The 27897-nt window shown below is 41.6% G+C and overlaps 1 long non-coding RNA gene across 1 annotated transcript in view; it reads right to left on the bottom strand.

Moving 5' to 3' along the window:
• Window positions 1-820: 820 nt before the first annotated feature.
• Window positions 821-27897, bottom strand: part of LOC119475295 — a 100976-nt gene continuing 73899 nt past the window's right edge. Inside the window, exons 3-4 of the long non-coding RNA XR_005203756.1 lie at window positions 13809-13918; window positions 821-877 (exon numbers count right to left, since the gene is read on the bottom strand). This is a non-coding gene — a long non-coding RNA (uncharacterized LOC119475295). The remainder of the gene's footprint in view (window positions 878-13808; window positions 13919-27897) is intronic.

Genomic DNA, 27897 nt, shown 5'->3' on the forward strand with positions numbered 1-27897 from the left:
GCTAAATCATTGATACCCATAATTAATTATCACATGCTTCCTTTTCAAGGTCTTTCACTGTTAATAAGTAGTCTAATGCTTCTGTTTCACATTTAAAATAAACTGATTATTTGAGCTGCAGCTGTTTGAGACCACTATTTTATTCAAGGTCTGACATGATTAAATTGTTTTTGATTAAACACTTTTTTCAGATATAGTTTTTCCCCAATCAGGACAACACCTTAAAGGGGAACTCCATCGCTGTTACACATCAAAGTCTGTTTACAGGTCTTGGGGAGCACTACTGTATATGTGGGAAAACATTTTTATAAAGCCTTTTGTGGCTCCAGACGGGGCTGTGTGAAGTCTGATAAATTGCCTCAAAAAACAGGTTGGGTCTGAAGACTACCAGTTTGAAAATGAAAAGAAAAAAATCTGTTGGTGTGGAGTTAAAAAGAAGTGAGTTCAACAGAACTCTGTAGCCCGCTCCTCGTCTATGCTTGGGGTTAACAGCTCAAGGCTACATTAGCCGCTACTAGCATAACACACATAAATCTCCAACCGAACTGTTGGTGGCGGAGTTGCATTGTGGGTAATGTAGGTACCAGGTTTTGACAACAAAGAAGAATGTGTGGAATACGAAAGACAATATCTCTGGTTCTGCTGCATCGATTCTGATCCTTTTTTTGTAACGGTCCATTGTGAGTCTGACAACGTTATAGGATGCAATGTCAAATTTATAGAGTACTCTTAAAGGGATAGTTTGGGTGTTTTGAAATCGAGTTGATTGAGGTACTTATCCATAGTAGGTGTATTACTTACAGTAGATGACGGTTGGCACACCCCCAGCTTGGAGAAACAGACAGGAGCACCAGCACCGGAGCAAAGCCATACAGTGCTGTGGACGGGGACGGCAAAAAACATATTTTAGTCACCTAAAATAAAAGGCACACTTTAAAAAATTGATATCCGTTTAAATGTATGCTATGTTTAGAATATTTTCTTCTATACTGTTTTTGTCATCTGATCCTGCCGGCTTTGGTGAGAGCAAAGTTTCACTTTCAGTTGAGTTCCCCATCAGAGAGGAGAAGGAAAGGGCTGTCTGACGGCAAGATAAAGCGGTGAAAACATTCTAAGTCATCTGACTATGGATAACTACCTCATACAACGCCACTTCAAAACACCCAGACTATCTTTAACCAGTAGACCTTAGAAAATACAACACCTAATTGTCATACAGTGTGTCTATATAATATTGCATGTTGAACATGTCGGTTTAACATAATTTCACTTTGAGTTGGTGATTATTATTAATTATGAAAATAAGAGAACATACATATGACACTGATCCAGAAACCTCACCCTCAGCTGGGAAGAAAATGAAAGCGTTTCAGCTTTTTAGGCTTGACTGTTAATAATATCACATAATTATATTCTATTTTTATTGCCAAGCAGTCATGTACAGTAATGTAGACCTCTGAGGCTTCTCATTCTACGGAGAAGTGAAGACCACTATTCAATCAATTAGTAAGCTTTGAGTAAATAATTTGTGCAGTGTAGCATGTATTCAATAGGGCAAAGCACCTGTGCTTCCTGGCCTGAACAGGACCAGTCTGGAGAGCGAAATGTTCCAATGAGGCCATCCAATTCACACAGAGGTAATGAACCTAAAAACTGATCCAATTTCGCTAATGGCTTTGACTGACCCTGGGCATAATGTGTTGTTGCTTGTTTAATGGCATATTCCAAACCTTGCATTGGGATTTGATTTTCAGATCAGGTCCTGAGTGAATCATTAGGGATGATAGGGACACACAGAGGAGGAGGAGGCTGTAAAAGCTAAAAGACCCGAGGCAGACGGCTATCAGTCTTCCACTGCGAGCTCATGCATACTAAACATCTGCACAGCTCTAGGTGAGGCTTCTGAAGCATATGGCTCTGACAGCATCACCCTGTTAATATTAGGCTGCTGCATTACTGCCGGGCAAGCTGATCTCAATCAAAACGCTACTGACTTTGAGGAGAGGACGCTGGCGGGGACGACGACGGGGATGATGACACTGAAAAAGTTCAGTACAGTGACAGTATAGAGGAAGATGAATACACCAGGATGTACAGTGTAAGGGGTATTGTGGATTCTGGTGTATTTTACATATTTGATTTTCACATGCTTCCTTTTCAAGGTCTTTCACTGACTGTAGGTAGTCTTAATGCTTCTGTGTCAACTGCCATTTTTTCACATTAAAAATAAACTGCAGCTGCTTGAGACCAATATTTTTTCAAGGTCTGACATAATTAAATTGTTTTGGATTCATCACTTTTTTCAGTAAGAACTTTTTCCCCAATCAGGACAAAACACTAAAGGGGAACGATGTTACACATCAAAGTCTGTTTACAGGTCTTGGGAAGCACTACTGTATAATGTAGAAAAAGTTTTATAAATCCATATGTGGCTCCAGATGGGGCTGCGTGAAGTCTGATACATTGCCTCAAAAAACAGGTTGGGTTTGAAGACTACAAGTTTGAAAATGAAAAGAAATCTGGGGATGTGGAGTTAGAAAGAAGAAGGAGGCTTACAGTACTAGACCTCTGCCCGCCCTCTCTGTGTGAGGATAAAGGCTCAATGCCTTCTCCACGGAGCTGGCTGCCATGTTTCTACAGTAGCCCAGAACGGACAAACCACTCTGTTAACTTTTCCTGCTTGGGCCAGAATTGACAACGATACTCGCTCTGGAGTTAACCCCCGTCACTCCACTCAACCGCCGCGAAACAAGACATGGGAAACCTTGTTGCAGCATTTATTTCTGCACAAACTGCAACTAACACAGTTAGCTCGGTCTAAAATGTTGATCACAATCTTATGTCAAACAATCAGGCATGTAAACACAACGGGCAATATCGAGGTCAGCAAAAATGATCAAGGTCATCTCCATATATCGAACGATAAGTGGATAACGTACTTAACTTGAGAGGCCTACTTTGGGGGATCTTCTTCAGGTCACTTTAGAAAAAGAAGATTCTGTGGTTTATTTACCTTCCTTGATTTGTTTTAACTGCAAAATGAAGTTTTGCTTGTTGTTCAGCCATGCTGTAGAAACACACAGCTCCCTGAGATCAGAATGAGGATGGGGAATATTATTGATTCGTTGTTGCTTATGGGAACAATTCATGAATTATTGATGAGGTCTCCAGCCTCGTGGTTATTTGCATTTTGGTTGTCGTTTAATGAGACGCTAGGGCTTTTATTCTGGTAGATGGATGATGTGTCAATCTTTTCTTTCGGCATATGCGCAATTTTGTTTAATTTCATTAACTTCATATAGCTCTTGTATTGACACAGGACATTTTGAGCCTGCGTTACAGAGCTGCAGTCTACCTGAAGAAAAATAGCTAGAACACAAGCAAAGTAGATGGAAATAAATCACCGCTGCACTGCCCCAGGCTAGGATCACAACCATGCCTTGCTTAAACATGCAAAGATGAATAGTTAGCTTTCGCTCACATGGCTCCCACCTTAGGGAACTATTTGCAGATGAATCTCTCACCACTTTCCCAGGTTATCTCCTAGAGCATCAACACAGCGCCTCACTCCTAATTTATTCACATTTCAGGCACCATTCGCACCATCTCCGGGGGGAGATGATGGGGCCTGTGTACCCAGCCTGCCTGCCTGCCTGCCTCCCTCCCCAGAAACACATTAAAGAGCTCAGAGTTTAAATCTTCTTCCAGGAGATCACTCAGAGCTCCCTGTCGACGCCTGTGAAGCTTCGCACAGATCCTGGTGCCGCCAGGCTTCCCCCCACAATACAGCAGCGAGCTGACAGTGCACCGCGCCCGACGATCAGCTGAGAGAAAATGAGAGACCGAGACAGAGAGAAAGAGAGACATGCTGCTGTCACTGCAAATCCTCGTCACCGGTTGAAAGAGGATGCAAAGAGCCTATTTGCCTTCTTTAACTTCTAAAATGTCTAAAAGTTGAAAGTCATGTGCTTGTATGTTCTCAGGGACATGCAGAGAGATGCATGCGCAATGCTTTCTGTTGTGTGTTATCCCAAAGTATGCCATGCATGTAAGTGACAAATATACTAGATGTTAGGTCTGGTTGTGTAGCAGTGCAATCCTCTAAAGCCGATAAACAGCAACAAATAGTAATCATAATGTAGAGTCAAAGCATGAAGTGGTGTTTATGTGCTGTCTTGATTTATCCTAAGACAACCATTCAACTTCTATGCTAACGGGCCTGAAAATAACATCTTTTGTTGCAGCTATGCAGTTGCCAAAACATGCTCTGACACTTGGTTTTAACAGTGTATAATGATCATTAGTGCATGAAGGCAAAACACTGTTTATGAACCATAAATGCTGCAGTTACAACCCGGCCTGATAGCTAAGCAGATGATTTGCAATAAAGGCTTTAAAGCACTCTGGATTAAATTCCAATCGGGAGGGAGCTGCATTCACAGCAGAAACAAGAGCCTGCTGCATTGCTTGCATATTATATTTCAGGGGCTTTAATGTACTGTAAAGTGTGCAAATGAGCTTTACAGTTTCTCTCTGGCTACCAGATAACACAGAGCGGTTAGTGTTTAATGCACTAACAAGAACACATGTCAAGGGATTTAAAAAGTCCCCTAGAGTGCTTCTTAAAAAAGTCTTATCAATGTCATCTACTTCTTTTCCTAATAAGTGCTTAGTCTTTGCCTAAGGAGCTTTCACTCTCCTTCAGAAATGGAGGATAGGAGTCGATAGGTTCATTTGCACAGGCATTGCGAGCATGTTCAGAAATGAGATGTTCCTCTGCCCTCAGGTCAGCCTCAGAGCATCTGAGTGGGTGTTGTTTTTTTTCTGCTGGTGTATCAGAGCTGTGCCTGTACTGGGTCTTTGGGCGATGTCAGTAAGTGAATGAAATGTCAGAATGATTTCTCATAAAATTCTGACAGAATTACTCATCAGATACTGACTTTGGGCTGGGGGAGTCTGCCGAGGATGATGTCTGAAAGAATAGAGACAATCTGCTAAAAGCGAGACAGGCTTTGCCAGGCTGATGAAGGATGTACTGCATGAGTGAGACAGACAGGACCATGAAACAGCTCTAAGTTAACTATGATGACCAATATCGTTAAATCATGTTGTAGGGTACGATCACATGCTAGCGGCATGGCTCTAGGGATGGTAATGTCGGTGGATCCACCACTTAGGATTATATGGATTGCTATGGAATATGAAAATATCTTGACAACTATTGGATGGTTTGCTGTGACATTTGGTGCAGACATTCATGGTGCCCTGAGGATGAATCTTTATGACTTTAGTGGCTTTTGAAAGAAGAAATACCACATTATTCCTTTGACAAATGAAAGTTGATTTCATAAGCATTAGAATGCCCCACTGCTCGATTAAACACACTCAGAAATCCTTTGATCGCCGTCATTCTGCATAATAATTAATTAATTAACACGTGCTTCTGTTTGTTGCACAGAGAGCATGTATTTTCGGAGCAATGGGCCTTGGAACAATGGGCGTTTTTGGGGTAACAGTCAGAACAGTCGGACAAATGGGCTTTCTTCCGTCCGATGGAACAGTTTTCAGACTATTCTTGTTTCGGAATAACAATGGACCGTCCCCGTCTCAACACCCAATAATGTACGACAAACACTACTACCTCAACGACCAAATAAAGGACAAGGCTTGAGATCACCCAGCAGCTGGGATATGTTGGAGATGGTAATGTAGCTGATATGCACTTGCTAATTCACACAGACATATGGGCATTAGGGGTCTTTCACATTGTTGTTGGAGGTACAAAGAACTGATTGCTATTGAGGCAGAGGTGCAAATATGCATCGTAACTGAAGACGGCGTGGGTAGAGCGTGATGTCACTGTGCGTAAAATAATGTTACATGTTGGTCATGGAACGGGGCTAGCCACAGCAGCTAATGTCAGTGTTAGCATCACATTTGGGGTCCGATTAGTTTATATATGGTGTAGTTAACGTTAGCCCCTTTTGACATTATCTGTTTGGATAGGTTTTGTTGTGTGGAGTGGACACGGCGGGTTTAGGAGGAAAACTCATTGCAAAAATGGAACACGGTAACACAGATAATTCGCACCGGACCCGGTGTGCATGGTTGTCAATGCAGAAAATTCACATGTGGATTTTCCATATTCTCGCACCGCATTTTTGCATCGCACTGGTGAGAAATGGCTTTTATTTGGTCTGGTATGACCAGTGTCTCATGTTTGTTAAATGTTATGAAATGTTAGTAAACACAGGTAAGATATGGCTCTATGACTGATATTACTAAGCCACTTTGTTGACATCCTCCACTCTTGCTACCGGTGCTGTTTTAGCATTCACCATTATCCCATAATTGTCACTTGACACTGGAAAATATTTAGCGTCTACAGTGCTCACTTACATCAACACAAGCTGCTTGTTTATTGGTGTTGGTAACCTGTTATTCCATCAAAGTGAGGTTATTAGGCACTCACTCTAAACTGCGTTATTCTCACCCTCTAAATGAACCAAAAATATGTAAACAACTGAGAGGTAAAACAAATTGCTTCTAACGTGCTGGATGTGAAACATTCCTCAATGTTAGAAGGGGAATTTGCTTTTTCTCATTAGCACTTTCAAACTAAAGGTGAGGTTTGCACAGTCTCACGCTGGAAACATATCAAAACATGATCATTAAACAGCAGCCTTGTTTTGTTGTATAACCAACATTTATACCACACATCCTAAAATATAAATGTAGTTACGCATCAACAGCAGAAATTGGGTGAATATTGCTGAAAGGAAGTCTTCCTTAGGGTCTAGCGAATGTGGTTCTTAAAGACAGTGTTACATTTAGTGGTTTTAAATCATAGCTTAGTGTTGTCTACTGCAGTTGAAGGATGAATGTCTTTATCCACTTTAAAATGACAAACCAGAGGCCATTCATCAGTGGATCTTAACATTTAACATTAACACTCCTGTGACGCTGTGGATCTGAATTATAGCGCCGTTCACTTTGGTGAGCTTTTACTGCCGATTATTAGCTCTGGCCATTATTGAAGTGGCAGAGGTAAGAGATGAAAGGCCAGTCCTCTTTTCTTCCCTCACCCCGTCCTCTTACCACCTCCCCTCCTCCTCTCCCCTCCATCTCTTAAGGGCTTCTCTTTGAAACATGGCTGGGAGAAAGGAAAGCACAATAGGTGTGCTATCAAGTGACAGGTGCCCTTGTTGTGCCTTTAGCTCACACTGTGAACAAGCCCTCGGCCGTCACCCTCATAAAACATGAAAGGACTTGACATGTGTCCAGAATTCTTCACCGGAGTTACAGGCACGCAGTCGCAGCCTTAAGCAGACAAGGACACACGCCGGCACAGCCTCATGTAGACACACAACACACACACACACAAACAAGCTTTCCCTTCAGGTTACAAGGCACATGCCTGAAGACAGTGAACAGCAGGAGCTCACATTGGCATATTAAATGTATTGCTGGGGCTTTTGCTGTACAGCTTAATGTGAAAGGAGAAAGAAAGCACAGTTATTCCCGTGCATCCTCTCTGCCGGCGAGGAGGATCGATGAGCTGCGATGGATTTAATTGCATGACAGACAGCTTTGTTTCTTCTCAGCGCTACAGTATGAATGGCGTGTCAGTGGAAATCAATGGGGAATTTGGTGTCACAATTCTGCTATCAAGTGGTGATTGTGCTTGTCTGATAACTGTTTGCCAGCTCAATGGCAGGCTGGTTCAATTATTACATTTACTGCTATTGATGTCGCATTAGCTTTCGTTGCTTTGTGGCTTGCCAAGCAGCGATTATACAAACCATTCACTACATCAGCAGCTGTGTGTCTGATATACATTGAGCTACATTGAATTTAACAATGTTGACAGAAGGCTAAATCAAATCGAGCTTCGCTCAGAGGTCCTTGAAGACGTGTGAGATATGCTGGCAGACGAGGTTGGTAAACTGGATTAATTCTGATATGTCCTTCTGTCATTATACTGTCAGTTCCCCTTTTAAATTATTCACTCTTAGCTTTTTGCGCTCCATCTGCCACATATCGCTGTGTAAACTCTCCCTGACCTTTCGCAATCCCCAGCGCATTCACTCATGAAATGCATTATTTATACTACCACCGCCACATCTAAGTTATTGTTTACATTAGGCTGTAAAATCATGCGGCGTGCCATCGAGCTGGCGCTAAAGGTTCATGTGTTGTCCTACAACTCATGCAATAATAGCATAATGTGCGAGGGGAAGAAAACAAATGTTGTGTGAATATCACTCAGATACAACAACAGTACGTCTACATGGTCCCAGTGCTGGAGGGACATACTGTAACCGCATGACAACATCAACATCCACTAAATGAAGGGGATTCATACACATCTCTGCGAAAACAACAGCTGTTTCTTTCATGTGTTAAATGCTTGTCTGTGTGCCGTAAGAAATGTGTAAATACTAAAAGGTGTCATGTAGCTTTCCTCTTAGTCCACACTGAGAGACGTTTTGCACTCATAATGCATGGACGTTCTCACCCACTTAATTCCTGGTGCTTACAGTAAGTTTTAAGGCCCCGACGAATGGTGAGCATACGTCGGCATACTTTTTGTGGTGTTTTCCGGACGATTCAGCATGACGGCGTAGCTCGTCAGGGAGAGAAATCACTCCAATTGGCTGTTCAGCTTAAACGAATCGGTGCACGAGAAGAGAAACGGACATGAGGAAAGCAAGCCAACGAGTAAAGTCAAGAGGACACACATAGAAGGCTCTTCTCAAAAAACCAAGGGTAAGAGTAAAGTCAAAAAATGCCTCATGTTCAACTATAATTTTCAAGTAAATATGTGATTATTTCAATACATATAGTTTTAACAGTGAAGACTATGCCTTTAACCAATTCAAGAAAAGAAAAAGAAATTGTGTTATATTTGTCTAGAAATGAAGGCTAGGAACCGACACAGACATTAAATAATATATTATACAAATGGTGCTTGGCAAGACCATTTATCTTGGATTAGAAAACAAGATTTAATCATTCTAAAATGATATCTTGACTTAACAGAATTGCCCTTTTTGTAGTGAGGGTTACAAAATTACAGAATAGTTCTGCGGTCACTGCACACAGCGATGAGATTACAGAAAAGAAGCTTCTAGTTGTATAATTCAGCAGCATATTTAAGAGGTACTTTGACTGAAGCCTAGCTCAAGGGAACTTGGGAAATCAATGAGCCACAGGGGAGTGTACAGCTTTAACTGGCCTTAAAGGCAAGATTTAAAGGTTGTTTCACATGAACAATGCCCCACATCAACCCCCCACCTCTGCAGGGATCAGCAGTTTTATTCATAACCATTTGTTTGTTTCACGGTGAGAGCACAGCTATTGGCCTGTTGTCAAACGCAATACTGGGAACATAACAATGATGTGTGTTGCATTGTGTTGGTACAGAAGCTATAGTAATGTAAATGTTCAAAAATGAAAAAAAAAACTTCAGATGAGAGGAGGGAAATAATAGTCAACTGCCAGCTTCAGTGACATTGTGTTACTATATACAGTATATGATACATACAGTACATTAAAAGCTGAGGACACTTAGTTTGATAGTATGTAACTAACTGCTTCCATTTCCTGTCTGATGCTACTTGATGATCCAGAAAAGCAGATGCCGAAGGGCTCAGTGCTGCAGTCAGCAGGAACAAGGCAGAGCTTAATGTAGAGTGCCTAAAGGTACAGTACACCATTATTATAACATTTCAACATGCAACCTAAAGACATCTCATGAGCTACTGCGTGGATGAAAGCAGTGCAGTTATTTCTTTATATAAAAGCTTTTTTTGGACCAATGCTGGAAGGAAGACACACAATTAGGTCGATAATTAATATGTGATGAGTCTCCTAATGATGAACATACCCCATGCCTATTAAACCGACAAGACTTAATTAGGTTTCATAAATTCTTCACAATCCACAGATGCTAGATATTCATATATTAGGCTCTTGTTCAGCAAGTGTGTGTTCAGCAACTGGTAACTATGACATGAAGGAAGGTTTGGTGAATCTAACCAATCATCGTGAAGCTTTCTAGCATATCATGCTGGATGTAGAAGTGAGGTTCTGATTTTGCTTTTTAAAATGTTTCTTTTTACTACGGCTTTTAAAGTTAACGCGACAACACGTTAACGCAAATTAGTTTTAACGCCACCAATTTTTTTTTAATGCATTAACGCAACTTGCATATTTTTAGGTTGTAGCGGGCTCAGTTCTAAAGCTAGAGTGAAGATATGGTATCATATGAAACTAGAAAACCTAAGGAATCCATTTGTATCAACAATGTCATGTTTAGCTTGCTGCGAAGGAGGCTAAATACCGCTCAAAACTAAATTTTGGCGAGGAAAAACTGGCATAGCCATTTTCAAAGGGGTCCCTTGAACTCTGACCTCAAGATATGTGAATTAAAATGGGTTCTATGGATACTCGCGAGCCTCCCCTTTACAGACATGCCCACTTTATGATAATAACATGCAGTTTGGGGCAAGTTATAGTCAAGTCAAGTCAGCACACTGACACACTGACAGCTGTTGTTACCTGTTGGGCTTGAGTTTGCCATGTTATGATTTGAGCATATTTTTTTATGCTAAATGCAGTACCTGTGAGGGTTTCTGGACAATATTTGTCATTGTTTTGTCTTGGTAATTGATTTCCAGTAATAAATATAACATTTGCATAAAGCAAGCATATTTGTCCACTCCCATGTTGATAAGAGTATTAAATACTTGACAAATCTCCCTTTAAGGTACATTTTGAACAGATAAAAAGATGTGCGATTAATCACGATTAACTATGGACAATCATGCGATTAATCGCAATTAAATAGTTTAATTGATTGACAGCCCTACTTTTTTACATTTGAGCAAAAAAGTCTTTTCTAGTCTGTGATGCTGATGAATGCCTGATTTCCCAATTTCTTTCTCCTACTCCGTTCGAAATGTTGCAATGACGACAGGAACCTGGCATCCAATGCATGTCCATCTAAGTGAATCAGGCAGATACCCAATACAGATGAGCCCAGCACTGACTGACCCCACCCAGACAAGTACTGCAGGCTTACACAGCTCTGACAAGTGCAGATTTCCATCCTGCAAAAAAAAAAAGACCTCATTCTCCTCAACCTTCTGAATATCTGCTGGCACAAAGACCTCTGCTCATTTGGACTGTTTACTTTTTGACGAATATTCTTGTTTCATTTGCAGTTGAAGTGGTTTATCTCACACCCAAAGGGCTGAATATCAGTAAAGGAAAAAAAAGGTAGATTTGATACTCAAAATGTGAATTTTCCAATTTAGATACAATCAATTATATTCAATTCTTGCCCATGTAGGCTTTAGATAGACATCCTAAATAGCAGAGAACAACAATGGCAACGAGATAGTTATGATGAAGTCAGATGGAACCTTTATTTACCAGCTCCCCTCAAAATAAACTGTCACATAGCCACTTAGCACTGAGTTACACATCCTCCTGCCTGAGCCACCTCATCTGCACATCCATACCGCGCAGAACAAACAGCCTCGCTCTCATCCCATTTCCTGCATAGCGCGGCTATAATGAATCTTTTATGATTTCATAATAGATCCAATTATTCCACCCCTGTTAAAATCACAGTGCACCACCTGGAACCACTTTGGCTTCCCTCTCTTTTAATTCCCCCGCCTCATTTGCTTGCATATTCTCGCCATATATGTAAATGGAAATAACCAATCTTTACAAAGCCAATAGAAGAGGAAAGAATATTTAAGGTTTATTCTTCAGAAGACAGGGCTGATCCTGCCCAAACACTGCTCTTTGCTATAATAACGGCTGCTAATGGAGCCCAGGCAGTATTGCTACATTTGATCAGATAGCCGCATTTCGCTCGTGCCGTGTCTGTGTTTATTGAGAGAATGGCAGAGCGATGCACACTGCAACGACAAGCTGAGGAGATTGAAAGAAGAGAGGCCAGCTGCAGCAGCAGGCTCACATTTGGTAATGGCTTCTTCATAAATGAACTGATGGATTAAACCTGTCTGTCTGGGCAGTTGCTTCACGATAAAACACATACAGCAGCAGCAGCAGCAGCAGCAGGAGGAAGCATGACAACAGCCATTCTGCCTGCTGCACAACAGCTCTGTGGAATGTTCAAGTCGGATTTATTCTGACAATTAGAAATTGCTTTTCATGTTGCATTTCTCTGTGTTGTTTCTGCTTGTATGATGGTTTCTCACCAACTGTAGTCAACATGTGACATCATGTAATCAGTACGTAGCTGTTTTTTTCTGGATTTATTACTCAGACAAATCAGCATCACAGGATTGCAGAGGGAATGGTTAAGGGAACTTGTGGCATTTTTTGACTTTTTTTCTCAAAGTTGACAACACATGCACAAAAACCATGCGTTCACCATTCCCTACATATATATTCTAGGACACCTACAGTACACCAAAGTCACTTTAGTCGCCATATGATAGCTATTTGAAAAGGTAAAGCATGTGATAAATGTGAAAAGGTTACCTGACTTTTGTAAAAAGGTGTGCATGAACCATGAAAATGGTGTGTCCATGGTTAAACGCTTTTGTGGAGAAGGCATGTAATGTTCACAGTATTAATCGTGTCCACAACATGTAATCTGTGCTTCAAGTTGAAGCCCATTTCACAGTATTTTGTGAGACATGTTGCTTTGCACCGAAGCAATCACACACTCCGCTACTCAATTCAGTAGCAGCATACTGTTTGCTTCTCATGCTTATTGTATTTTCAGACTGCAGTTTACTGGATGGTGTATTCTTGGTATTATATCTAACACAGTGAGAAAGGGGAGTAAGCACACAGGCCTTGTTTGGTATTATCTAACCACAGACACCGTTAGTGACAATAAGGCTCCCCAGTTGTTCACAGCTGTTGCTGGATTAGAAAACAGCACCAGCGCTCCATAGTCCAATTGCATGTCCTTCACATTCTGTTCATTATACCGCAGGACTGCTGTGGTACACATAATAGAAAATACTCAACCTAGATATTAGCCATTAATCAAAATATTGGCTTAACCCTCAGGTGTTGCAGGGAAACCACAACATTTAGCAGTTTCTTTAAAACACTCCGAAGCCACCTCAAGCAATTCTTAACTAAAAATTGCAGGAGGTTTTTGTTGGCGAGCCACTTTATAATTGGGAGGATGAACTTGTGGTGGTGCTCGCCTGCCCCTTGGGCAATTTACCTTTGCGTAGTGAATTTAGAAACGCTAGCTCCCTTGTTCAATTTGCTTTACATGAGATAGCTTCCCTTCTTCTCCCCAAGGAGTCCCACCAAGGCTGCTCACAGGTACTCAGTCATGCGCTGCAAGGATGTGCTATTTGTTTTCTTAAGGTCTCAGTCATCAGTCACACAGCTAAGGTAGATCATTGTTTGGCGATAAACGATGGAAGGATACGTAAAGCTTGCACGGCTAGCTGAAGTGACCTCATTAAGATGGATTGAAAGAGAACACTGGGATAAACTCCCAAGTGAAACAGACTCCTGTTGAGCTTTTCATTTTTAAACCGCAATCGTACCGCCTGTAAATAACCAATTAGAGATTACATCAAATGTCTCAAGGGAATATCTTCTTTCCTTCTCTACTCTCCCTCTCTCTTCAACACCCGAGCAATGTAAAGCAAACATACTGCATATAACGATATACCTTCTTCTATTAATAAGGCTATTATCAGGAGGGGTATTTATCTACACAGTAAATAGGCCTTCAGAGGCTGCACAGTGCACACAGTTACACCATCAAGTGTCTACTAGTTTTTGCGTACCTGAGGGCTGATTTGGCCATGTGACTGATTCCGTCTCGGCCTGAGAGCAGAGGGGGGGTGGGGGCATGTCACCGGGAGTCGTTTGTCACTGTGTCTGCTGGGCAGATTACCTGTCAGATTAGAAAACGCCCCTGTCAGGCGCTCAGACAGGTGGCCGGCCCAGATACATCACGATGGCACTCAGCACAAACACAGCATACACACACACTCATAGCATGAAACACACACAGACATGGGAAAGTGCATTCATAACAAGGGACATGTGTGTGTGCATGCAGCCAAATGGGTCTGCAGGATAAAGAGTATCTTGTCGTTACATACGGGCAAACCACATGTGCACTCAACACTAAACATGAACCCATTATTCGCTCATATGGTCAGTGTTAGGGTAATTGCACTCAGCTGCTTTTAATATAACAGCAGATTATGATAGATCTAATAAACCAACTGCACATGTGGTGTAGACCGGAGATCAATAGAGAATGCTTTCTCTTCTGCTAGTTTTCTACTTGGCACACGCAAATTAATTCCGTTTGAAATAACAGAACTGAGTTAATATACAAGCAATCAATATCTTTGTCTCCGTTTCTCTTCCTCTCCAAGTCTTTCTTCCTCCTTTTCACTATCAAGGCTTTCTGAATGTCCATTCAGCCCATATTCTTCACTCATTGTGTTCTCTTGTGAATTAAAAATTGCTGCGTCAGAATTCAACGGGTCGCAATAAAATAGGTGAATGTCTGAGCTGACCACTTCAAAACAATGCTGAGACTTTATCTCTGAAGATTCCTCTCAGTCACACACTTGTCAGTCAGTCTCCAGAAATAATAAAATGGATCCACTGATATCAGAAGCTTTATTTTTTTCTGTCAGTGAGACATTGTGATGTAAACTTACTGTCTACAGAGAGAGAGTTAAATAGATAAAGAGCTATTCCACAAAGAAAAACATTCACCGTTTTCTCTCTAATGTTTAGCCCCACTAGTGGCATGGCTCCAGGAATGGCTTTGTCTGTCTGTCGGCCCACCACTTTTATCAAGACTGAAATATCTCAACTATTTGATGGATTGCCTTGACGTTTTGTACAGACGTTCAGGGTTCCAAGACGATGTATCCTACTGAGTTTAGTGAGCCCCAGACTTTTTATCTGGAGCCATCATCAGGTCTTAATTTGATGACGATAATCATCATTGATAATGACTAAATACTAAACTAATGGCATTAATGGCATTACAATCAGCCTCAGCTGCAACTTACATTAACATCTGTACATCAACATCAACATTAACATTATACGTGTTGATTTGCATTATTTGTGAACGCATTATTTTTTATAATTAATTAATCAAAATGAATGTGTTAATTTGACAGCCCTAATATTTATATATAACCCATCCTTAAAGGAGCAGTGCGTAGGATTTAATGGCATCTAGTGGTGTGGTTGCACATTGCAACCAATTGAATAGCCTTGAAGAGCATGTCAGAGAACTACTGTGGCCTTCAGGTAACATTAAAACGTAAAAGGCTCTCGCTAGCGCCAGTGTTTGGTTTGTCCGTTCTGGGCTACTGTAGAAACATGGCGGCGCAGCTTGGCGGACTCCGTGAAGAGGACCCGCTCCCTATGTAGATATGAAGGGCTCATTCTAAGCTAACGAAAACACAATGATTCTTCGTTTCAGTTGATTATACACTGATTTAAACATAGTTATGAATATTATATTCAATGTCTGCTAATAAGTCCCCCGAAATCCTACACCACAGGTCCTTTAAGGTTGCCATTGGCTGTCTACAGACTTATCAGGACCAACTGTAAAAGAATATCTTGAGTCAACACACTGTGACTCTCACTTTGGATGAGCAACTGGGAACTTTTAAGGATTTAGATGACCTTCAAAGAGGGTCAGCTGCCTAATGTGAAGTCCTCTTAATATTTAATATCCGAGCTGACAAAATAGTGCCGCCTGCGTGACAGTATCTGCGGGTCATCCAGGGTAAAGACTATTTTCCTTTCTGCTTCTGATCTAAAAATGAATAATCAACGTGGCTTAGCCGAGCCAATATAAAACCTTTTCTCACTAATGTCCTGCGGCAGATGTTTTAACAAAAGTAACTCAAATGTATATTCTTTCACTTTGTGTGGACTTCTGTAGTCATTACTCTACATTTCCATCGCTTTGCTCTCTGGACACCTGTGAGACTCAGATCTCCCCTCTGTGCCAGGAGCAGCCTGTGTTTCACCTCCTCCTGTTGAAACCAACACCTGCGAGCTCTCTGTGGAGGATTAATGAAGTCCTTCATGCTCTGACTCAACCAGATGATAGGAGGCTGGGCTGATGGAGCCTCAAAGAGAAAACTGCGTCCATGTGAGAGAAGGATCAAACAGGTGTGTGACTCAGTCATCGCAGACAGGACGGCCACAGATTACAGACCATCTGCAGTACTCAGTAGCTACTGGAGCAGGCTCAGACAAAAAAGGTGTGATCCATATCAACACACTGGAGGTGAGAGACAATATTGTACTCAATACTGCAGACAATATACAGTGATGCATGTGTCCTGACAATGTGAACAGGCAATATATGCTTGAATCAATGTCCCTAATGTGAAGCACAGTGAGATGAGACCCCAAACAATGTGTTTTTGTCAGCATTACCTCTGCATATAGCAATCACCTAGAACATGTTGAAATGGAGCTTTCAATGCAGCTGCACTGCCCTTGGGAGTAAAGGCAGGAGCATACAGTAGGTAGATGGGAATATTGTTTAGGCCCTTTATCTATCAGCAGACAGTGTTGAGTGTGTAATAGTATAAATATGAGGTGTTTGTCTTGCATTGTAATTTTGATAAAAAAAAATACAAATGTAACATAAGCATTATGTAATTTGTCATGCTCCTGTCTAAGAGCAAACAGAAGAAGTGTATTGAGTTTGACAGCAGTTATGTGGCAGCATTCTCACCAAGATTTGGAAAAATAGAGCAATATATTTGTTTGCAGGAGTCACAAAAGTTTCAGCATATAGCATGCACCTATACACATAGAATAAATTATACTTTGTTTGTCTGTTTAGAGGGTTTGTTATGCTGACTCTCAAATAATGGAATAAAACATATTGAATGTTCAAATCCCACGTCACGGTCTTGACTTGGTCTCAGGTCCAGTCAGACCTGGGGGCCTTATAAGGGACGTCCTGGGACTGAAATTCAGCCCGGGACTTTGAGATGGTGAGGCCTTTTGTGCGAGTACCCAGAGGGCACGGGCCAAAGATTTTGGCAGTAATTTTAACACTAATACAGTTTTTGTGGTATAAAGAGAATCTGATTGTGCTGAAGACCTTCAAGAAACTTGAGGATGTCTCGCTGACACCTGCCTCCTCAGTTCTTATAAGCACGTCACCACTGCACTGAACCAAAACAAGATCGGCCAGACTACACAGCCTAGGTGAGATGGAACACTAGTCACAGTTTTTCACGTTCACGATGAAAATGACTGAGCCCATCAGATTTCAATAAAACAAGGATCAGTCCAAATTGGGAGGGGCCGCTCGTACAACCTCCTCAATGTTAAAAGTATTAGATTTACCCAGTTGGACCGGCAGCATTCCGCTCTGAGCTGTCTGCAGCTGCAAGAGCCAAGCTGGCCCATACCACGGTCGAGGACCATACAGTAACTACTGACATCAGAAATTGAAAAATAAAAACTCTATGACCGGCCTGGAATGGATCGGCCGTTTGGGAGTCTTCCCAAACTGCCTGATGGCCAGTCTGCGCCTGGGCCTGATGTATAAACAATGTATATGCACAAAAACCATGCATATGCCATTTCCACACATATTTCAGAGCAGCATAAAGACACACACACATTTTCTAGAGATAGCTGCGAAGTCTGTGTCAATATGAGTGATACATATCATTGATCATCATTCTGTCATTAGTAGCCTGGTAATTATGATTGACATATCACAGTTGATGATGGTTTACAAGGAGTCAAGAATATGTGATGAATTAGTGGTACGGTGTGACAATAAACAGTTGGCTTCTGGTGCTGTTGGAGAACCTTGCCGATGCAATAAATCATAAATTATTATAAAACAGAATTAGGTGTATGCACAGCTTTAAACAAAAACATATTATACATATTTCTGTCTATGTGCGTGCACACAGTCTTAGTCGTGAATCTACGCAGAGTTTTATGCATCTGGCCCCAGGTATCAACTCAACAGTAATTGGACACTTGGTCTTGAAACCAGCCCTGCATGAAAACATACCTGACATTATATCAGATATCTTTTCAGACAGCACAGGTTTTGCAGGAATTCTAATAGACCGGGGTCATTTTGCATTTTCACACTTAGTTCTGCTGTAAAACACACCAATGGGAGCACTATAATTGAACAATTAGAGTTACACTGTTTTGGCCCGCTGATCTGTTTTTAATCTCAAAAGGGACACCTCAGACACAGATGTGCAATCTTAATAGATATTACTATTTTGGTGCATTAAATGTAAATGTGATTTTTATTGAAAATTGGACAGATGATAGAAATAACCTCACTCTTTTCAAGTCACTACTGTATCTAACTATAAGGCATGGAATCTCTGTCTGTCAGTCTGTCCCTCTGTGTGTTATTCACATATCTCGAGAACCGCTCATCCGATCTACTTTTCACTTGGCGGGTGAATTGCTCGGGACCCAAGGGAGTGCAGTGTCGAATGTGGTGCAATTTGGCCAGATGGTGGCGCTATAACAATTTTGGCATGTAACTTTTGAACTGTAAGTCTAAGAAACTAAATGGGTCCAAACCATCCATATGAGCCACACCTATTTGCGTCTATACAGATTTTGAATTTGTCTCAATCAGATATTTTGCTACTCCTACAAATTTTGAGCCATCGTCACCAAATTTGGTATAGAACATCTCTGGACCAGTCCGGAAAAACTTTACTTTTTGGGGATTTTTGATATTCCATACAGTCTTGCTGAAGTATACAGCCTGCCCTCAAAGTTAGCTCAAATGCTGTGGGGCAGGGCTTATGTTACAAAAAAATGTCATGTCTCCTGAACGCTTTGTGCTATTGCAACCGCATTTGGTGGACATGTATAGATATGATGTTTGAGTGACCATGCCAAATTAGGTGCCATTTGGCCAATAGGTGGTGCTGTATCATCTAACTATAAAGGAAGTATTCTCTGTCTGTCTATGTATGTATGCATGACTGCCCTTTGCATATATCGAGAACCGTTCATCCAATCAACTTCACACTTGGCGGGTACAAGCAGCCAGACCGCGGGTCTCGACAACGCCGCATGCAGAACTTCTGGGGGCCAAGCACCGGATAGGCACACGCTCCGAAAACGGGCACTGCACTGCACTTACTATCCTGATGTTTTTCCCTTTACTTGCATGAAACTCTCTATCTGGGACTAATTAGCTCTAATATAATCTAATGTGATACACAGTAGGGATTTCACCAGCAGATTTGATTAAACAGCAGTACATACTGTATATATATATATTTCTATATGAGGCTCTATTCAATATAGTGAACTCACTGAACTCACAAAAAGCACTCCCTGACATTTGCTATGCTTGCTGTGTCTCATTACCACAGATCTGGTCGAGGTTAAGGTGGGACAAGAGTCTGAGTTCCTGTTGACAAAAGCCACCATCTGTTTGAGCCGCTTCTTTGTCTCTGCTTTTGGAAGCCAACACTGCACTAGTCCATAATCTCTCACATAAACACAGGATGTGTTTTATAACCCACAACAAAAGACAACAACAGTGGGATTTAATTCTGTTATGCTACAGATATTTCTCTGTGATGTATCTAAATGTTAACAGCAAACTTCCACAGCATCATTTCCACTGCTGCTCTGCCAAGAGATGACTAAATAGCTTTCTTTGCTTTTTTTTTCCACCTGAAGATCAACTCTAATTTCCTTTGGGATAGCATATGTCTCACTACATGTACTTTCTCTCTCTCGCTATTCTCTGTTCTTGAATTTCAGCCCATGCTTACATTATTTTTCCGAGAGGTTCATTCAAGTGCAGCTTGGATCGTTTTCCTCGTAGGAGGTTTGGATAGAGGCACTGAGAGGTAGAAACTAGTGGCGTGGAGTGGAGTGGATACCAGCTTACAAGCATCTAATTGCCATTGAACTAACAGTCAGTAATTAATTGGTCTCTTCCACCCTCTGGGGGCAGCGGGACGTGATGGGTGGTCTGATGCGTTGTTGTGGCTACCTGCACCTCTGTCATCAATATTACACCACATCTAGGCAGCACACAATCTCCCTTGATGACTGGTTCATTAGCTCCTATTACAGTGCCATTGCACCGCACTTGTCTGCATGCCAAGAACCATGGCAAGGAAGGAAGTGTTTTTCCTCACATCTAGCATTATTTGTCTGATCCTTTTGTTTTTTCACAGGCTCGTCTGAGAGTAATTTGTCTGGCACCGTTAGGGCAATCGTTTATCAGAATTTGAAATAGTTTTTTTAAAGAAGGAGGCGTGCAAATGCCGGGGAAATGAGAGAGAGAGCCTCGTGGCAGCGCTGCAGCATGAATAAGTTAATAGGTTCATCTGAATACAGATGAATTTCAGTGCTGAATTTAAGTGCTCGAGAGAACTTCAAGCCACTTAGGAGTGCTGAAAAATGTTTCTTGGCTTAACTAATTTCCTGTCTCTCCCTCTCGGTTATTCTGTCTCTCACACAAATGAAGCACATAGTTTTTTTTTTCCCGACATGACATAATGTGGTGTTCCTCTTGTTTTTCATGTTTGTATAAAATCTGAAAAAAATCTACGATGTGACATCTTTTATCACCAGGTGTGTGATGTAGACTCTTACCAGCTGAGGAGCTCCACACACACACACACACACAAAGTAGCGTACAAGGCCTGGGAAAGCCACTTATCTCAGTAACTCATTGGGGGGGGGGTTGGTTGTGGGGGCGTGAGACGGTCCACTGACTGTGGCAGACGGAGGAATTCATTGCAGGCTCTGCCATTCATACTTGACTGCGCTCTCCGGCAGTCTGAGCAGCATCGCTGTGACATCTGTATGACACGCTAAGTACATGATGTCAGCTACAGCTCAAGAGATCTGTCTCCTCGATGAGGGGAGAGACTGTGTGTGTGTGTGTGTGTGTGTGTGTGTGTGTGCGCGCGTGTGCGCGCGTGTGTGTGTGTGTCCATTTACTGTACTATGTGTTTCGATGTTTTTTTGAAGAGGCCTGTCAAATGGTGCGCATGACAATTTGTCAACATGTGTATGTCACTGTGCAAGCGTGTGGCCGTGTTGACATGTTTGTAATGTGCCATGGGAACGTGTGTGCGTTGAGTGTGCAGGCCCCGCTCCTCCTCACACTACAGGGTGTCGTATTGAAGAGATAAATTGAGTGTGACACACTTTTAACTCCATCCTGGGATGCAGATAGGGGCTCTATTAATTAGCCGTTACTGGAAAGCTGAAGTGCTGTTGCAGCGAGGGGCTAAAGCTGTGGGTTCCATTAATATTGGCATGGTGATTAAAGGATTCCAACATTCCAGTCTCTTCCATTATACCCTTACACACACACTTACACATACATCATAGTTGTTTTATCTAAGCAGTAAGAATCCATCACACTTCCATGAAAATAAATGCTGCTTTTTGTCCTCTTTTTCACAATGTCATTTACACAATAGTGATACAAATTGTAGCCAATTATAGCAGCCAACAAAGGGGGATGAATGATGTCATGGCTTGCTGTAATAAAGAGGCAAAGCCATCAAAAACTGATCCAGTTTGAATTGCTCCATGAATCACACATATGATGTTTGTCAATTTAAAAGATAATTTTGCAAGTCATGAAAGTCGCAGTTTGTTGTAAAACTGTTGAAGTATCAGACTGTGAAAATACCTAATTAGAAAGACTACACGCCCAAACGTCGCGTTAGTGACGTCTCTCTCGCTGAAGCTACGATGCCGTGTGCTTCACACTGGGACGTACTTACACCAGTAACGGGTCTTGCTTGTTCTTTCTCTTCCTGGCTGATAAAAAGACCAGGAGTCGCTAATAAAACACTTCAGGTAAGCTAGCTAGCTAGCGTTGGTGACATATATCGTGCGAAAACTAAATGATACTATGACAAACCTACAACAAACTGCAACTTTCTTGACTTGCAAAATTATCTTTTAAATTGACAAACATATGTGTGATTCATGGAGCAATTCAAACAGGGTCAAAAAAATATTTGACTCTCGCCGTTGTCCACCGTACATATTTATTCCGAAATAAGGTCCCATGGTGGTGCGCCGGAAGGGGCGGGACTTCACCACTCTATATCCAATCAATAGGAAGCAGGAGGAAACAGTGTGGATGAATGTGAGGCAGAAGAAAGGGTGAGTCGATGCGGTCGTAGAGCTCTGAGAAGATGAGGTCAGGGGTAGATGGGGAGCCCTGACCAGGTATTAATGATAGTGAACTAATGCTCTGAGGAAATGTCATCACATCAGGAGGTTAAAACAGGATCAGTGTATGCACGGCCAAAAATCGTTCCAAAGTTTACATGAGAGAGACAGACTGGGAGTACAGAGAGACGTGGAGAAAATGTTTCAGAGCAAAGAAATAATGAGTGAACAACTATAAAACAATCCAAAATGACTCTGACATCCTTATTTAGAACCTGTATGTATTCTGACATTCACAGTAATTGCCACTGCGTCTCCGGCAGCTCTTTCACGTTACAACATCCAAGCTGTCCAAAATGATTTATCACCCTGCAAATTCAACACATTTGGGTTTCCGTCCTACCCGGTCAAAATATCTAAAACATCACACCTATTTTTTCTTCATTGTATTTCTGGTGAAGATCTTCATCCCCTCCCTCACAAACAAACACACGGGACGCTTCCCTCAAATCATCTTTCCAAATTCAAACTTATTGAAACGCTGCGTTGTGCCATTCACAGACACTCACTTGGCGGATTAGTGGCAAAGAGAGGAAGCCATGTTTAAACAGTGGCTAATCTGTTAATTGAATGCAGATTTATTCAAGCCCCGCGTTTGGACTGGATTTAACACACTCTGCTGGGAGCATGTGTGTGGGGAGGAGGGGAGGGGGAGGTGTTGCCTGCCAGTGTGGGTCAGACCAGGCTGCTGCATATTGAAAATTGATTCTCACCGCTTTTTAGGAAACCACTGTCATTTAAGTGTCACATTAATTCCTGCCCTGCTGTCCCGGTGAGCGACGCTGGGATTAACCTTGCACGCTTCTGCTGTCAGCGCGCTAACACGTCCTCCTGACTGAACTGAAAATGACCTTCTATATCACTTTGGCTGTGTAAATGAATGTCACATTCAGGCAATCAAATGATCCTTCAGTCAATTATATCAGGTTTCCATCACTGTTATAGTCAGAGATCATGCTGCTCATCCTTACAGCCTGAGGCAGAGCGAGGAGTACGCAATATGTTCTTACAGTACAAGGCTTCATTATCCTCCTGCTACTGCTCAGATATGTTTATGATGATGGCAGACACGCCTGAGGTGAGTGTGTTTTATGTGCTGGATCCAGTTAAGAGAGCTAGAGTCATATACACCCAGTAAGTGTAGAACCAGTGTGCAGTTATGTCAAGCGTGTAAAGCACAGTGTGTCAGGGTTTGATTGCATTTATGAATTGTATCTAGAGGAAAAATAAAATGTGAACTGAGTTGTTTGTCATGACTTATATCTAAAAGTGTGTGTATCAGTTCCGAGCAGTAACAGGCCAAGTGGTTATTCCGGAGTCCCAAGAAGTGACAGGTGACCTTGGAAATCAATGCATTGAAGCACTAAATCACATATTAATAGACAAAGAACAATCACAAACATAAGAAAACGTGCCGCAAATATAAAGAACGCAACACAGAGCAAATTCTAATGACGCAATCAAATTACAACTACAAAAACACTGCTAGTTTCCCCACAAAAATAATATACAAAACGTAGTTTCCAGGGGACACTTAAGACTGATGAACACACACACTGCAACGTGTGCAAACTCAATCAAACAAATTGATTTCCAGTGAGGCCATAGAGCTGATGGAGTGAAACATTTTGGATGTAAGTGAGCCAAATGGGCATTTTAAGTTTGCGTACATCTCTTTCAGCTCATTTTACACCAGGCCTTGTGACCCTGCACCCATTAGTGGTAATTATTCTGGTGACAAGTCTCCTTTCTACACATTTGGCCTCTGACCAGGATTTTTACAGCAAGCTGCTTTTTTATTGGTCCTACAAATAGAGGAGCACATAATAGCTTTTATAACACCAATATAAGTAATAACCAGCGTCACAAAATTGGTTATTTGAACGTCCGACTGCCATAAAATGGATAATTCTACTCCCATTTCCACTTTGTTCAGATGGTTCTGCATTTAAAATAGCACATAAATGTATCACCATCACTACAATATTACATTTAACAGTACCACTGTTCTTTACTCTGTCAAAAAATAATATAGTACTGTAAGTATTGCAGCCACAGTGGCTATAATATATAGTTTTACATATGTAAAATGGGTCATCCATTCAAAAATTCAGACAAGGAGACTTGTTCAGCTCAGGATATAGAAACACACATCCATCACATCCATGATCACACACAAACATCTCCCAGTGCAACCATGTGACTCAGGGCCACCAGAGTGCTCTTACATCATATTAGACAGAGAGAGTGTGTTGGATTTCAGTAGTCTCTCTCCCTAACACCTTCATCCTTTCACCACTGTTAGAGCGGTAGGATACTGATCGCTGACTATATGCAATATAAACATGCTGTCACTTCCTGAATCTAGTGATTCAGATGGGGCCATTCGCGTTTTCACGTTCTCCTACACGCTTGGCACACAAGAAAGGATTCAGTTGGTTGCAATCTGCAACCTCACCACTAGATGCTGCCAGATCCTACACACTGCACCTTTAACCTACTCCCATGCAAAAGCAGAAAACACAGTTTCAGCTTGTTTCAGTGACTCATCTCCCAGACTACCATGTTGTTTTTTACACTCGTGTGTAATATAAAATGTCAGACCTTGGGAATAGGAAATAACGCGTGCATCCACTGTCAGCATTTGCTATCTTATTTACCTTTGCAGGCGTGATCATTTTCCCAGCCGACAGTGTCGGAGGTCCAATAGAAGAAACTCCCAGCTCCTCTCAAGTATCGGCGTATTAATCATGTATTTTAATTTGCTAGCGTCCCCATGTTGCTCTTTTTCTGCTTATGAGGCCCGTTAACCTGTGTTTGTGGATAGTGTGCAACACAGTGCATTAATATGCTGCTGTGATTCTGGACCAAGTTAGCGCGGCACAATGATTAAAACCGTCCTCATCAGCAAGTAATACACGAGGGGATGCCAAAGTCATTAAAAGCTCTAATACTCTATCATTTCCTCCAGATAATCAAACTGAATAATGGAGTGGTGGTAAATGCCTCTGGCTATGTTCTTATTAATCAGCTACTGAGGGCATGTATGTGTGTGTTTGTGTGTGTTCTCCGCATGCGTGCGCTCACATGTACTGTAGCTCTGCCTTCAAGTTATAGCTAGTGTCTGGTAGAAATGTACAATGAATGGGTGTGTTACAGCGCCTGATCAAATCCTATATATTATTCTGCATGTATTGTCTGAATGAAATAATGATTGATCGTTTTAAAAAATATTCATTGAGAGAAATATTACACCTCATAGTAATAAGCCACAGGTATTTCACAGGATAAGTGAAAACTTTGAGCTGCTGGAGGCGCAACAGGAAAAGTCAGGAGATCACCAGACCCATTACGATTCATCCTTAGGGGCCATGAATGTCGATGCCAAAATGTCAACTTCATCTGTCCAATAGTTTTTGGGTTATTTCAGTCTGCCACTAGCATGACTAAAAACAGAAGCTGCTCATTAGAGCAAAAGCAAAACTTTTTTCCCCCTTGAAATCGTAGCCTTGCTTTATCAATGGTTTTCCAATGTTTGCATTTCAGAAAATTGTCTTTCCACTTTAGAGGCCACAATGTAGCGTATTGCTCGTTCATCTCACTGTCATTTGTCCAGTGAAGCAAAACATTTCCTGGAGTTTTCAACTTTGTTACAGCAATTCATTTTTGTGAGTTTATTGTTTGATAGAGGCTCTCTCTGTTTACTTTGGTTGCCATTAATCCTGATAGAAAAATCCTTAAGCTTTGAGCACTGGGTAAAGACTGGATGATCCCACTGCTGGGAGAAGAAAACATTCCTTCAGTGACGGAGTGCATTTTACATGCAGAAAGAGTTCTCATTGGGACCTGGTTTGTCATCACTTGGATGCAGCAACACAGTTAAACTCAGATCATCACTCAGATTGTCTTTGACGTTTGGTTCCCATCATCTGCTCTCAGTCACAGGTTTGGGGAATCTTTTCTTAACAGATGATTTACACACGTCTATTCCTTTCAGCTACTTAAAGTCCAAGCTGACATCCACACTGTCCTCAATCTCCATTTTAACAATCACATTTAACTCCACAACTAACCATTCGTCTGCTGCACTTCCTCTCACAACTTGTCCAGTCTGCTTCCATGACTCCTGACATGATCAGAGCAGCGAGTTTACTCCACTGTTGCTCCATTGTTTGTGAGCCAGCCATTCATATCCCTAGAGTGAGCACCGGTAGCTGGTTTTTAAACCTCTGAAACCATCTAATTTCACCTCAGAACATTGTATTCTAAGATCGTTTTCTTATTACTATTTCAAGCCATTTAAACGCATCGGATTCAGGAGAACAAAACGACAGATAATTGATTTTTACTAAACTAATTGGGTCAGAGAGGCTTAATGACGCAAGTGTGCTTTGTCCTTTAAAAATACTTTTCCATTCTTAGCCATGATTGAGAATTGTTTATCGGGCCGTTATCACTACACATGTACAGTAGCTGATTGTGCAGGGTTATTTATGTCACTGTAATGGGCAACATTTTTAAGCAAAAGGCAATTTCCAAGGACACAATCTGTTGTATAAATATTACTCTAACGGTTATTGTCTTACAGGTAAATAGTCCGATGAGAGCTTGATACCGCCATCCGTGATAAATTAACCACACAGCTGCCGTAAATATCCTATAAAAATCTATGAACGCAGATGAGCTGCTAATAGATACCAATTTGTGTATTCTCTGTAGATTTTGAGCAAGAAAATAGGTTTGAGTTGCATAAAAGACAATCTAGACAAGAGGATGGCAGGTGCTGGCTTTTATTCTCCACATAATTGATCGGTTCCCATGATTGAGTCATAGGACAAAAGGTGTTTCTACAGTATTTACAGATGTCCTGCTGAACAGGCACTGAGAATAGCTGAAATGTGAAATAAAACGGCACACCTGAAATTATGAGACTCTTTCAATAGCAATGATCAATAGCGGTGATTACTTGATTAGTTATTTAACAATTCCAAAAGTCTGTCTGCTTTATTGTAGATAAGATGTGATGTGTTAAAATAGGACTCTTATACTTTAAAGGGGCACTCCACCATTTCACACATGATGTTTGATGTCGATAGTCACAGGGAGTGCTAGACAGCCTGTGAAAACATTTGTATGATGTCTTCCGTGGCTCTGGAGAGAGCTTTCCAAAATCGGAATAAATGACCCCGGGGATGTCTTCAGGGTTATCTTGGCTTGGGCTTGAGACTTTTATAAACAAACGCAAAAGTCTGTCACTGAGTGACTGACTGAGTGATGAAGTTACACAACTGGTCGACCTAGTGGTGTTTCCTCATTGGAGTTGCTCCTTCAAAATGAAAAGGAGCGAACAGTCTTTGTTTATGTTTTCAGGAGGACATGTCAGCGGTTCCACTCACCGGCGCGATTGCTTCTCTATATCGCCGCATTTCCACCAGAGCCAGAGCCGGTGACGGATAGCAGTCGCCCAGTGTATGGTGGGAATGGCGAGTTGGAGAGGGTCTGTATTTGCATCACATTAAAAAATCTCAACTTTATGCAAATGAGCCTGTCCAGCGCGATGCATCCAGCTCACGAAACTTGGAGCACGCTGTGAAACTAGGCGATCTAGTTCTAAAATGAATTGATATTCAGCAGTGG

This window comes from Sebastes umbrosus, chromosome 17 (genome assembly GCF_015220745.1).
Source record: "Sebastes umbrosus isolate fSebUmb1 chromosome 17, fSebUmb1.pri, whole genome shotgun sequence".
NCBI lineage: Eukaryota > Metazoa > Chordata > Actinopteri > Perciformes > Sebastidae > Sebastes > Sebastes umbrosus.